This window comes from Ipomoea nil, unplaced genomic scaffold (assembly GCF_001879475.1).
Source record: "Ipomoea nil cultivar Tokyo-kokei standard unplaced genomic scaffold, Asagao_1.1 scaffold2805, whole genome shotgun sequence".
In the NCBI taxonomy this organism is placed as follows: domain Eukaryota; kingdom Viridiplantae; phylum Streptophyta; class Magnoliopsida; order Solanales; family Convolvulaceae; genus Ipomoea; species Ipomoea nil.
In genome coordinates this window covers 2,659,889-2,674,643 of record NW_017619233.1, presented here as the reverse complement: position 1 = coordinate 2,674,643, position 14,755 = coordinate 2,659,889, and the positions used below count along the sequence as shown (strand labels likewise).

General features: G+C 34.5%; 1 protein-coding gene and 1 long non-coding RNA gene across 2 annotated transcripts in view; one reads left to right on the top strand and one right to left on the bottom strand.

Moving 5' to 3' along the window:
- The window catches only part of LOC109158258 (germin-like protein subfamily 1 member 20), a 50,582-nt gene that overhangs the window by 1,356 nt on the left and 34,471 nt on the right, over nt 1-14,755 (top strand). The gene's annotated exons all lie outside the window — the stretch shown is intronic.
- The window catches only part of LOC109158262, a 28,932-nt gene continuing 14,367 nt past the window's right edge, over nt 191-14,755 (bottom strand). Inside the window, exons 3-4 of the long non-coding RNA XR_002050345.1 lie at nt 8,559-8,560; nt 191-203 (exon numbers count right to left, since the gene is read on the bottom strand). This is a non-coding gene — a long non-coding RNA (uncharacterized LOC109158262). The remainder of the gene's footprint in view (nt 204-8,558; nt 8,561-14,755) is intronic.

Sequence of the window (14,755 nt, the reverse complement as noted above, 5' to 3'; positions counted from 1 at the left end):
ACATTTCTCCATTTACATTATTATATCATACTCACGCCTCGTTGAAAACCACACTAGAAAACCCAATTGGAAAAAACTAGTGATGAAAAGAGTACATGATGTGTTGCAAATAGTGCACAACTGTTAGTCTTTTATGACTTAATCTTCAGGATTTTACGTCCAATCTTCCGGATTGATTCGAGTAAATGTACTTCCCATCTCCCCTGAAGATAACAATCTTCAAGTTCTTTATATATTTTATTGATATTTACATCATAAAAATTGACTGAGATAATAAATAAGTCCATTATCAACTCTTTATTGAGCACATAATGGTACATATTATTCCTTCTATGTGAGGGTAATAACCCCATTCGCAACTCTTTAAAAAGTAAATAATGGTACATAATAATACTAAAATAAATCCTCATTTCGGGAATTATAAATCCATTAGAGATTTTTCAAGATAAACTATATTTAAGTTTCCCAAACACATATAACATTAATTTGTTCTTGGGGAGAAAATACCTTTAGTCAATTTATTGACTATAAGAAAGATCATAGTTAGTAACTTACTAACTTTTATACTTCTTATTTTGTGATTTTTATTCATCACATTTTGAGAAAATCCATCAAGGATTTTAAATATAAGTAACAAGTTACCCATATAAATATGTGATAACTATGTATATTAGCTACATATCTAATTTATTAACTGCTAGTTTTATCGAATAGCGGAATATAAAGCCATGACTAATATTTGGTCTCTGCGAAAACCCTTAACTCGCCTTTTATTAGCGAGTTTTGATTTGTATGCCTTAATTGCTATTTTCTATCAAAACAGTTAGCACGCTTCTGGCGTTATACTATACTGTTTTAATTTCTGGATCCAGATTTATGAGCAAAAGAGGCAAAATATGTTGTCGACAACTATAACAGCTTTGTAAATATCTTTTATACACATGGCAATTTTGTATCAACCAAATATATGGCATTTCCCAAGAGTATTTGAATTTGGTTGTTCCGCTTCCCCAGTATTTTAGTTATTTGGTGCACCTACAATTTTATTGGGGGTTTTCGCCTTCTAGACGAATATCTTCAAGATAAAAAAATTCTATATTTCTGGAGTGACGAAATTTATATACTAGATCTTGTTTTGTAAATTCTTAAATCAATATATGCTTCTAACATAATGGTAGAGATGTTTAGTCCTAGTTGGGGATTTCAACTCTTAAAATATTTTCTATGGACTTAGTCACTCCTTGGGATTTCTAGCAGATAATTTGTTCAATGTCTGAACTTCTGGTTCTATAACCCTAGTACATGGGTTTGAAGATTTTTATCAATTTCTCGGCATTTAATTAATTAGAAATTTCAAATCTCCCCCTAATGCCGAGAAAAGATCTTATAATGCAACCATCATCACTGTTGATTTCTCATGATGGACTATAGGTAGAAGGGTTGCATACTAAAAAATGAACGCAGATAGGGAATTGCATCATGTACTAGCGTATGTGATATGTAGTGAATCAGGATATTGGTTATTCAATTTTTGAAGGTCCCAAAAAAAAAAAAAAAATTCCTCCAAAAATGCTTTTTTTTTTTTTTTTTTGAAATACAAAAATGCTTAATTTTCTTTTCGAAAAAAATACCGTAAATAATATGAACAATAATATGACCTGCATGCATGGAGCTAACATCTCGTAATATGTTGATGAAATTAGACACCAAACATTCAAAAAAATCATCCTGTCAAATTTTCACTTCTGGTGAAAAAGTAACCACAACTCTCATAATATAATCCCACTCCATATCATTGTTAAAATTTTGCTTGAGCAAAGCCAAGAACATTGTACAATGTCCGGGCAGCGGCAAGCCTAACATAATTATTCCTTACAGACTTGACAGTAATATTCAAAGAGGGCTAGCTCAGAAGAGACCGTATCGTCTCCTTTCAATCAAGGCAGTGGCCCAATACTCATTTCTAGCGATGAATCGCGACTGTCCGATTCTGATGATGTTGCATATTATCATGATCATCTGGGGGCATGCTTATTAAATAACGTATACCTATTAGGCCCGATATGCTTATTGCATAAAAGGAATAAAAGGGATGTATGATTTATCCTTATTTGCTTTCGGGTTTTGGAATTCTAGATGACTCACGAGAATTAACTACTCAGATCATGCATTCTATGCATTAATGGATTGCAATAATTTATTGATTGTACGCTCGTAGCGATCCTTCAGGGATTAACTTGGGCTCTATGAATCTTTTTCGATCAAATATTCATAACCGAGGATTTAGACCAAAAAGTGACAAATAAAAATTAGTTCTCTTAGTGTTTACCTTCTAGGCAAAACTATATTAAAAATTAGGCACTGTCATCTTGTTTGGATACTCAAATTTGAGATTTATTTCAATGTTCGAGACTCAACACCATAAATAAGCTTGAACTTGGACAAATAATCAATTGACTTGTAAATAAATTTCAAGTCAATTTTCATTAGGAGATTGTCCTATAGTGCTGTTATAGTCTAATTAGTGCAATGACTTGTTGCCGCAAAAATATATTCAATATTCATGCTATTTCAACACTTATAAGGTCTGTGATAAATATCAACAATTATGACCTATAGCAAATAATTGTTACCATCAAAAGTCAACTAAACAAATTCTTTTTTATGATGGTTATCATGGTCACAAAACAAATTTGAGCAAATGAATGTTCTCAAATTTGAGAGAATGGATGAGTATTATGCACCATGCCGATTATATTGCCTATCATTAATAATAATAATCCATTGACATAATTATTATAGGCAATAATATGAAGCACATAGTTAACAATTGTGCATATGGCTCTAATATCACAGGTTAGATATAAATATAATCTAACTTAAAGTGAATGATATTCAAAATAAAAAATGTAAACATGTAAAACTGACCTTCCAACCGTGATAAGCTCTCAATAGACAATCCCAAAAAAATTATACATTGTAGACAATCCCAGTTTTTCTCTAATATCTTGAAAAATGCATGTAAGCTTAAATTGGATTCTTCTGGAATCATCAATTTATTTAAGGAACAATAGTATACTGGTGATTTATGATACCAATTTTGGATCCACAGCCCCTTTTAGTGCGTAGCATTTAGTGTATATCTGGCAATATCAATACTCCGTATAACTGCATGCGTAGCAACCTGCTGCTTCTTCATAAAATATTCTTAAATTTGGCTCCCCTTGACTACTTTCTGGAATTGCAGAAAAAAGGAAAAACAAAGCTCCAAGGAGCGGCTACCTCCGAGGGTGAAATCCTGGAACCTCGATGTCGACGACACCTACTATACATTATCCAAACCGAGGACGTGTCCGCCACTGGGTTCCGGTGAGGGGTCTGTTGAACTGGCCGGAAAACCTCCGGCTGCGCACCGACTTCGGCGGAAGAAAATGGTGGCCGAACAACAATCAGACCATCGGTTGAGGAATGTTGCAACGAGACGATTCCATCGCGTCAAACCTCTGTCTGAGGATCGTCGATCGGCAGTCACCTAAACGCTCACGCGATCTAGGGCTTCGTCGATGATGGTTGCGGCGGCGATCCGGAGGTCTGATCATGGAATTGACCCTGGTTGACGACCGATCTGGAATTATTTGTTTCTATATGTGTAACTGTTAGGAATATAGCGAAAGCGAAGAATCGAAAATTGAGAATTATAGAAGTTAAATAATATAAATAGGGAAAAATATATAAATGACAAATAAATAGAATATTGAGAATATATATATTATATTATCACTCAAAAGAGGATTAAGGAAATTAATATAATATATATATATATATGTATGCTACGTGAGAATAAAGAGAAAGAAAGAGAATTCAATTTGGTGTATATTGATGTATGAATGAGTGTTTATTACAAAGCAAATATTACTGCTATTTATACAATCAAAAGTGAACTAGAATTAAGCAGCAAGCACGGATGAGAGCCAACTTCGGAGAAATGTGCTACACGTACATGCATGCGAAGCGGATGATTGTCTTCATAGAATTGAATGGATTTTGAGCCACATATTTTATATTTTATTTTTCCAATAATCTCCACCTTGGATCAAATCCATTGTGGAATTAACAATTGAAACAGTCCGACTAAACTCAAGTACTACTTGAACTTAGCAACAGGAAGAACCTTAGAATAGCAGGATGGATCACCATCAACTTCCTGTGTGACTGAAAGAGCATAAGCAACCATGTTGGTTTCATCATCACTAGCATACCTAGCAGGTTTTTTAATTGTCCTCCTAGGACGATCCATAGCAATGGAATACTCTCGTTGTGGCTCGACGAGAGGTGTTGTGCTAGTAGATGCATCATCTTTAGTATTACCATCAGCAGTAGTAACACTATCAATAGGCCTGAACTCAAACTCCACCTTCTCACCAGTACTCTGCGTCTCACCTGTACTGGGAACTTTTCCAGAAGAAAGTAGTGCATTTTCGTCAAAAGTGATATCTCGGCTCAGAATGATTTTCCGAGAATCAGGAGACCATAGACGATACCCTTTTGACTCAGAGGCATAACCAAGGAAAATGCATTTGACAGCTCTCGAGTTTAATTTACCCGTACTGGAATGAGCATAAGCAGGACATCCAAAAACTCTTAAGATAGAGTAGTCAACAGGATTACCTGACCAAACTTCCTCTGGAATTTTGAAATCAAGGGATGAATGTGGAGATCTATTTACCAAATAGCAAGCAGTAGAAACGGCCTCGGCCCAAAAATCACGCCGTTTCCATAACCCAGCATTAGAGAGCATACAACGAGCTCTTTCCAATAGAGTCCTGTTCAAACGTTCGGCAACACCATTCTGCTGGGGTTTACCAGGCAAGGTCTTGTGCCTGGCAATTCCATTTGCCGCACAAAAGTCATTGAAATCTGACTCACAGAACTCCAAGCCATTGTCTGTCCTGAGCTTCTTGACTTTTTTACCTGTCTGAGTCTCAACAAGTATTTTCCATTTCTTGAAAATAGAAAATGCTTGATTTTTATGTTTCAGGAAATAGACCCAGACTTTACGAGAAAAGTCATCAATAATAGACATAAAATATCTACAGCCTCCCATAGACTTGAATTTAGTCGGTCCCCATAAATCGGAATGTATATATTCCAATACATCTTTGGTACGGTGTGTAGCAGTAGAGAAACTAACCCTCTTTTGTTTCCCAAAAATACAATGCTCACAAAATTGTAATTTACCCGTACCTGAACCACCAAGGAGGCCTTTTTTGCTCAGGAGATGCATGCCTTTCTCACTCATATGCCCCAGACGCATATGCCATAATTGAGTGAGATCCGCATCAGACATCGATGAGGATATCGCTACTGAACCCGCCACAGTACTGCCATGCAAGACGTACACGCTTCCAGAACGAGAAGCTTTCATGAGAACAACAGAGCCTTTTATGACCTTCAAAACTCCACCTTCAGCTATGTACTTGTACCCCAGAGATTCCAAGGTGCCCAACGATATCAGATTGCGTTTCAAATCAGGAATATACCGAACATTGGTAAGAGTCCTGACAACGTTATCATGAGTTTTAATCTGAACACTTCCAATTCCACTAACCTTGCATTGGGTATCATTACCCAACAAGACAACTCCACCATCAACCGGTTCCAGAGAAATGAACCAATCTTTGTGGGGACACATGTGGAATGTACAACCAGAGTCCAAAATCCACTCGGTTTCACTCCGTTTCTCACCGGAGCTAACAGATAACAGCACATCACCATCTGAATCACTTTCAACAACACTAGCTTCAGCGGACTTCTTTTCTCTCTCTTGCTTGTTTTTCAGCTTGAAGCATTCAGTCACATCATGACCATGCTTCTTGCAGTACTTACAGGATTTGTTGGACTTGGATCTAGATTTTTTATTGCTACTCTCTGATTCAAGTGAATGACCCCTTATGGTCAAGCCTTCACCTTTGTCCTCAGACTTAATTTCAAAGTCAAACTTTTCTTTGGACAATAGGTTTGACTTAACATTGTCGAAAGTAAGGGTATCACTACTATTACCATACAACATAATTTCTTTGAAATGCGTGTACGATCTAGGGAGAGAGACAAGCAATAAAACAGCGCGATCCTCATCTTCAATTATAACATCAATATTTTCCAAGTCCAATAAAATAGAATTGAATTCATCCAAGTGAGATTTAATAGAAGTACCTTCCGTCATACGGATTGTGTACAGACGCTCCTTCAGGCGTAGCGTGTTCGCCAGAGTTTTGGCCATGTAAAGCGTATCCAGCTTGGACCATAAATCTGACGCAGTCGTCTCACTTAACACCTCACGTAGAACCTCTTTAGACAGGCACAAAAGAATGGTTGAACGTGCCTTGTCATCCAAATCTTCCCAAGTTTCATCTGTCATTGCAGCCGGTTTCTTCTTCTTCCCAGCTAGCGCTTTCTTCAAACCGTTCTGGGTTAGAACGGCTTCCATCTGAACCTTCCAGATAGAAAAGCTAATTTTCCCGTCGAACTTCTCGATATCGAACTTGGTAACAGTTGACATCTTTGAAAATAACTCTCAATTAAACCGCTCTGATACCACTTGTTAGGAATATAGCGGAAGCGAAGAATCGAAAATTGAGAATTATAGAAGTTAAATAATATAAATAGGGAAAAATATATAAATGACAAATAAATAGAATATTGAGAATATATATATTATATTATCACTCAAAAGAGGATTAAGGAAATTAATATAATATATATATATATATATATGTATGCTACGTGAGAATAAAGAGAAAGAAAGAGAATTCAATTTGGTGTATATTGATGTATGAATGAGTGTTTATTACAAAGCAAATATTACTGCTATTTATACAATCAAAAGTGAACTAGAATTAAGCAGCAAGCACGGATGAGAGCCAACTTCGGAGAAATGTGCTACACGTACATGCATGCGAAGCGGATGATTGTCTTCATAGAATTGAATGGATTTTGAGCCACATATTTTATATTTTATTTTTCCAACAGTAACATAGAGTGGAAATCATACGATGTGCATACACCTCCAATAAAATCACTTGCGAGATTTGGAATCATCGAAATCTTAGAAATTCCATTCCAAACAACTCCCAGTTCACCAAGAATATAGAGCAAAGGGCTGATAACGTGTTCAAAGGAAAATAAAATCAAGAGAAAAGAAGAATCTCTTATTCATTAGTTGTCTGTCATCATACAATCACAACACCTATATATATATATATATATATATATATATATATATATATATATATATATATATATATATATATATAGAATACAAACGTAACGGAAGATATAATGGAGACATAAATACAAAAATCGTTACAACAGTTATATAATAATCTATAATAATGTCCACATAATGATGTATTTATAACAAATTAGAATTAGAAATTAATCTCATAAATCACAATTATAATCTCACTATTAATAGAGTTAATTACTGAAATGGTCCCTTGACTATAGCGAAATTACCAATTTGGTATTTGACTATTTTCTTGACCAATTAAGTTCCTCAACTTTAAAAATCTTAATCAATTTGGTCCTCCGTATGTTTTGCCATTAGATATCCGTTAACTCGTGACCAAATTGGTAATTTAGCTATAATCAAGGGACCATTTTAATAATTCACTTTCGGAGAAAATGTTGCATGTGATGACCGAAATGGTCCTTTGACTATAGGAAAATTATCAATTTGGTCCCGAGTTAACGGATGTCCAACGGAAAAATAAACGGAGGACCAAATTGGTTAAGATTTTTAAAGTTGAAAGACTTAATTGACTAAGAAAAATAGTCATTGACCAAATTGGTAATTTCGCTATAGTCAAGGGACCATTTTGGTAATTAACTCCTATTAATATTTAAAAATGGACAAAAAAATAAAATTTAAAAAATTAATGTCCTGAAGTTTCAAACCCAATACACTTAACAAACTAACAAAAACCTAACCATCTAACCTAACTCATCCATTGGTTAAGTTCTTGTACATTTTTTTTTAAAAAAAAAGAGCTAATTTATTAATCATACGATGAAAAGTTTACCATAAGATCGAATATACTTACAATCAGACATTGGAACACATTGGAACAAATTTTCAATGCTACACGAAACTTGAATCTCTGACTGTTTTTCAAGATTGAAGATGAATTCGTTTGGAGAACCTGAAGTTTTTGTACATTTAATTGTATATATAAGGGGCCTATACATACAATATATATATATATATATATATATATATATATATATATATATATATATATATATATATAGGGGTGATCACATGTGGCCATGTTGTTAGGTGTGGTCATATGGTCAATTATAGGCCATTAGATTAGATGGATCCAATGAATCATATTAATCAAGATTTTTCCAGTATTTTTGCGCATATTCTCCTACCCAGCGAACTGCAAGGGTAAACTCGTCATAAAACATCGGAATAGGGAAAATCTCATTGTTGTGTGTTTTATTACACTATTGGTGCATATTGTCAATACTGTTGGTGTATTCTGGAACCCGACTGCTATAAATGGCCACTGTAATTACCATAACACGGGAATACATCATTGGTGTGTTTCACTGTGGTGTATTTTATTACACTATTGATGTATGTTGTCAACACTGTTGGTGTATTCTTGAACCCGCCCACTATAAATGGTCACTGTAATTATCATAACACCCCCACTTACCAAAACGCGCGAAAATCCTCAGAATTACCACTGCCGTTAGATTAATCTGATTCAACGACACAGATACGACCACACGACCACACCTAATGACATGACCACATATGAGCGCTCTTTTATGTATATATATATATATATATATATATATATATATATATATATATATATATATATATATATATAGGGATGGGGTGGAGGAAGGGGGCAGCTATCCCCACTGACCTCATTATGGCTCCATCCTTGTTACTAACTTTTTAGCTTTTAGCCAGCTTTTCAAATAGGCATGCCAAATCTAGCGATAATATAATTGTGCACGCATTATAATTATATTGGTTGTTGATACATGTTGTGTTTGTGAATGGAAAGGTTTGAACCTAAAACTTGTTACGGAAGATGATTTCTACATAGCTACTGGGTTTAACACTCCTGCTGGAGGCACAAAACTTAGTTCTGTGGGACTAATATCAAACTTTGTAGATGTGGACCGATTCCCAGGGCTGAACACCGCAAATTATGCTGTGGACTCGTGTCTACAATTGGACACTAGTCCAAAACGACGTCGTTTTAAGGGAAAACGCGGCCTTCCAGTTAAAAAAAAAAAAATTGATTTTGTCTTGGCGTTAACGGTGTTAACGACGTTATTCATTTGTGGCATTATAAATGTACAGTTATGGAATTATGAATGTACAGTTATGCAATTATGAATGTAAGTTATGGAATTATGAACACTGAGCTCTGACATTATGAACTTACAATTATGAACGTATAATGATAAAATTATGAACATTGAGCTCTAAAATTGTGAACATAGAGTTTCGAAAATTATGAATTTACAGTTATTGAATTATGAATGTACAGTTATGCAATTATGACTGTACAGTTATGCAATTATGAACACAGAGCTCTGACATTATGAACTTACAATTATGAACATATATACTCTTATAACAAAGTGGTCTGAAATTAAAAAATAAAAAAATAAATAAAAATAAAAATAAAAAAGTGGAGAACGGTGCCACTAACGGCACCGTTACCGTGTCCAGCATGCATGCTGGACACGGGTCCATAGAATAATGATTGGCTGAACACCATGGGGTTGTCATTTGGGTGAATAGATTTTGAGCCCAATGGCCTAATCCCACTCCATTACCACCCTCGAGACAGCGAGGTCGTGTTTGTTCTTGAAGGCACTCTCTACGTTGGATTTGTCACTTCAAATGCACAAAACATTGGGAAAAATACGCTTTTCGCCAAAATTCTTAGCCCGGACCGGGCGACGCCATCATTTTCCCTGTGAGACTTGTTCACTTCCTCTATAACGTTGGCCGCACCAATGCTACTGCCTTTGCCTCTTTCAATAGCCAAAAACCAGGATTTGTGTTCCTTGCAAATGCCGTGTTTGGACCCGACCCGCCAATTTCAGACGATGTGCTCGCCAAAACATTCCACCTGGAGAAGAAGGTCGTGCAGTATCTTCAAGCACAGAACTGGTCTCTTGCCTAATTATATATATATATATATATATATATATATATATATATAAATATACAAATATATACATATATATATGGTACTATAAATAGTAGAAATCTTTTAATCTGCCCACACAATTCAACACCTCCATATAATACTTTTGAATCTGAATTTTCGTTCGATTCTTCAAATAGTAAGTACAAATGGAATCTGTTTTTGTCTCTGCTTCCAGCCTATCCCCCAAGATAAGAAAAAGTGGTATAAGACTCCGGCTGATGCGCTGTTATTTGTCAAGGAATATCCACGTTCCAGTCAACCAACAAACATTGGGATGCTTACTCCATGATTTCCAGGTGAATATTATTACTATAATTCTACGGTTTATAGTACATGTTGATTTCTGGTGGAGTTGGTAATCTTATAATCTTATAATCTTATAATATAGTTCAATCTCTGTGAATAAAGGTTTTTCGTTTGTTGTGAATAAAGATTTTTCCTATGTTATTTGATCCATTTTGAAGGTGAAAAGATATTTATTATCTTTATTGTAAATTCTAATTTTATGTTGCTTTTTAATTTTATTGTATGTGATTGATGATGCTTTTATCATTATTTGTTTTGTGTTTGTCTCTATCTCTTTTGTCAACCTTGAAGGGTTTCAACCATGGCTGCTAATCATTGTAGATGAAGTGAATGTGGTAGAATATAATGAACAATTTGATACAGAATTTTTGGTTTGATTATTATGATATATTATATTTGGAGGACAATGGTGCTACAGATTTGGGAGTATTTTAAAACAATCTTTTCAATTAATTTGATATTTGAATTGCCTAAGATATTATGTGGTAAAAAATTAAAATTTAACTATTCAATATAATCTTGTATTCAATCCATACAAATTGTCAAGTTTTATATACCCAAAAAACTCCGTCATAAACTCTAAAATCAAAACTTTAAGTGTAATCTTTTAATTCTAAATATGCAAAATGTTAATACTAATAAATGTGCAAATTTGAAAAAGTTTGAGAATTGCAGATTTTAGTGTTCAAATTTGCATAGTAAAATTTGTGATAATTATGAAAATGTCATCGCGTTTAAAAGAAAAATTGATATGATTTGTATATAAGTTTAGCAGTTTATATTTATTGTATATCATTCTTTGTACATGCTGCAAAGATATATTTAAAAAAAAAAAAAAGAAAAAAAAAAAAAAAAGAGGACAAATGGAGAAAGAAAGAGAAAACCACTCGGTCGATTAAGTAGTCGGTCGAACCAATACTGACTCGGGTGGTCTACCAGCCCTTTAAATGGTTCGAGTAAAACTTAGGTTTTGGCAAACCCTTTGAATGGTCCAAGTGAGTTTAGGTCTCAAGCGACCTCCAAGCCGTTTGAGCAAACCTCGGTCTTGGCCAACCCTTAGAATGGTCCAAATGAGGTTCGGTTTAACCAGCCCTTTAAATGGTTTGAGTGAGTTAAGGTTCGAGACGAACCATGTTGATATTGAGAAAAATGATTGAGCTTGGGTCTCAGCCAGTCCCTAAATGGTGTGATAAATTTGAGTAGTCAGGCACCCTCGGACGCGAGGCGATTGGCTGATTTTTACAAGTCTTTTATTTATTTATTTAATTTATGCAGGTTTGAGAACATGAAGCGAGATGCTAAGGGACTGCCTCATTGAAGTAGGAAGAAGTGAACTAACTTAGGATATATATTTTACTAATTGGCCCGGACCATACCCCTTCGAGGGGACGCATCTCGCGCAGATGCATTTTATTTTATTAAATATCTTAAAAATTTTCAAGTAGTCAACTTCAACAATCGGCCATAGAAAAATGGCAAGGAAAAAGAGTTGGTGCTTACTCACCTCGCACCTCCTTGAAAAAGGAGACGGAGAAAATCATTGTTGTTAGGGTTGGCTGGAGGGCTGTGAAAGGAGTCGGCGTTCAGTCTAACCGCGCTTCCTTTAAAAAGGAGTCGGGAAAAATGATGGTGTTAGGGTTGGCTAGAGCTTGGAGGCCTGTAAAAGGAGTCGGCGCTCAGTCAACCGTGCCTCCTTGAAAAAAGGATTTGGAAAAATGTTGTTGTTAGGGTTGACTGGAGGCCTGTAAAAGGAGTCGGCGCTCAGTCAACCGCGTCTCCTTGTAAAAGAAGTCGGCAAATTCTAGTTTAGAATTCAGCTGTTAAATTGATGTTAAGATGCGACAATGTACTTTCTTGTGCCATGCTTCGCGAGACACAGGAAAGTGATGGACTGATGATGGATACGCAAAACCCCTACATAACCCCCAAATAATTACCCATTTATTACCCAATTATAACAATTAATCTCCTTAATTATTACCCATAAATCCCCTTAAATACCCATAAAACCTATTAATTACCTATTTAATTTCTCATTCATCACCCATTAAATCCCATTATTACCCTATTAACTACCCTTGAATACCCCCCTACACACCATATATTATTCTTGAGCAAATACCAATTTTAGTCTCATGAGTATTAGCAAAATGACAGTTTTAGTCAACATGTTTAATTTCTATCAATTTTTATCCACGATTATTGTTTTAGTACCAATTCTCATCCACGACTATTGGTTTAGTGCCAAAATTCATCACAATGGTAACCTCTTTTTTTAAGACATGTCGGAATCTAAAATATTTAAGGGTATTTTCATCTTTTTCAACTTATGATCCAACTTTCATCATAAATAAAGGAATTTAAGCCCTAAAATCGATCACAATTCGCAGTTCTCCTCATCATCCTACCTTAATTTGAGGATGAGAATTCCAAATTGGAATCGACTTTATGGCTTAAATCTCTTTATTCATGTTCAAATTGTTATCTTAATTTGAAAATGATAGAAATACCCTTAATAATTTCATATTTCGGCATGACTTAAATGAATGGGTGACCAGCGTGATGAATTTTGACACTAAAACAATAATCGTGGATGAAAATTGGTACTAAAACAATAATCGTGGATGAAAATTAGTAGGAATTAAACATGTGGACCAAAATTGACATTTTGCTAATACTCGTTGGACCAAAATTAGTATTTGCTCTATTATTCTTCTACTCTAAATGAAGGGAGAAATGAGAAGAGAAGGGAGGCCAGTCAACATTTTCTCTATAGATAAGCACTCCACCCGTCCATGATACATATACAAAATACTTACAAATTAGTGAATTTTCGACTTGGCACCGCCCAAAAAGGCCCGTGGGTTTTACTGTTTGGTTTCCACGTAAAAATATTGTGTCTCTCTTTCTTTTTCCTTTCTATTATTTCTATTTTATTTACTCAAATCGATGTTAGTCCGCCGAGTGACTATCCTTGGGTCACGAAACCAACTTGGTCCCATTATTAATAGACCACTGTACTCACCAGAATTATGAACGATAATCAATCAGATCGGCTTATTTATCATTTACTGACCATAATTAATAAAAGAATCACATATTCCTGGCCAAATTGTGGTTGGGAAAGCTTTCAATAACCGATTATTAACCTTAAATAAGCGTAACCCAACCGTATGAAGGCTCGTTACATATTCACGTGGCTTGTCAACTCTATTTAGACAAGTGTAGAGTGTAAAATTCACCGCCCGTTCACCCAAAATGTTTTCGACATGTGGAAAACATGCCGAGGTCCCGAAACTTGTTCCTTACCTTATATGGTCGAACCCATAGCTAGTTTCCCGAGCACATTTCTCACTTTCAATTAGCTTCCTGACCGTACCATTCCACCTTCATTTGACTTCCTGGTCACATTTAACCTGACCCAAAATAATATACTTTATTAATAATGTTAAGTTAATGCTTGTAACAGAATTAAAACATAAACACAAAATTTGGCATTAACTTTGTTACTATCATTAGCTTAACCTTATATCTAATAGTGCAATCGGCCATTTAACAGAGACTGAGAAAAAGTATCATCACTTTCAAAATAATTGAGTAGATAATGTGTATACATAAATAATTATATTCATACATCAAATATACTATAAGCATACAATTTAGGGGACAAAAGTGTTATTTTCCCTATTAAAAATTTAATTTATAGTTTAATTATAATATAAATAATATTTATTATTATTGAAATAATTAATATTTTATAAGAAATAACTTTATAATAAATTTATGTTCATGTTAAAAAAATAATAATAATAATAATAATTTTCTAACTTTCAGCCAAACAGGTTAAGACTATTTTCTAACTTTTAGACAAATACATGAAAATAAAAATATTTATCAAAAAATAAATCATTTTTCATAAAATATTTTCTGCATTTGCAAATGGATTCTGAGTTCTTAAAATTTGAGGGGGTGTTTGGTTGACAAGTTTAGCTATCAGGAACAATGAGTATCAAAGTCATTGTTATTGTTTGGTTGATAGGTTTTTAGAACACTACTATGAGTTTTGATTACCCCTTAATTGAAAAACGCATTCCCTAATAAAATAAGAGTTTCATTCCATTATTCATCCTCATACATAATCAAACAACAATATTGATAATCATTCTCATTCCACCCTACTACCAAACATTCAAAAT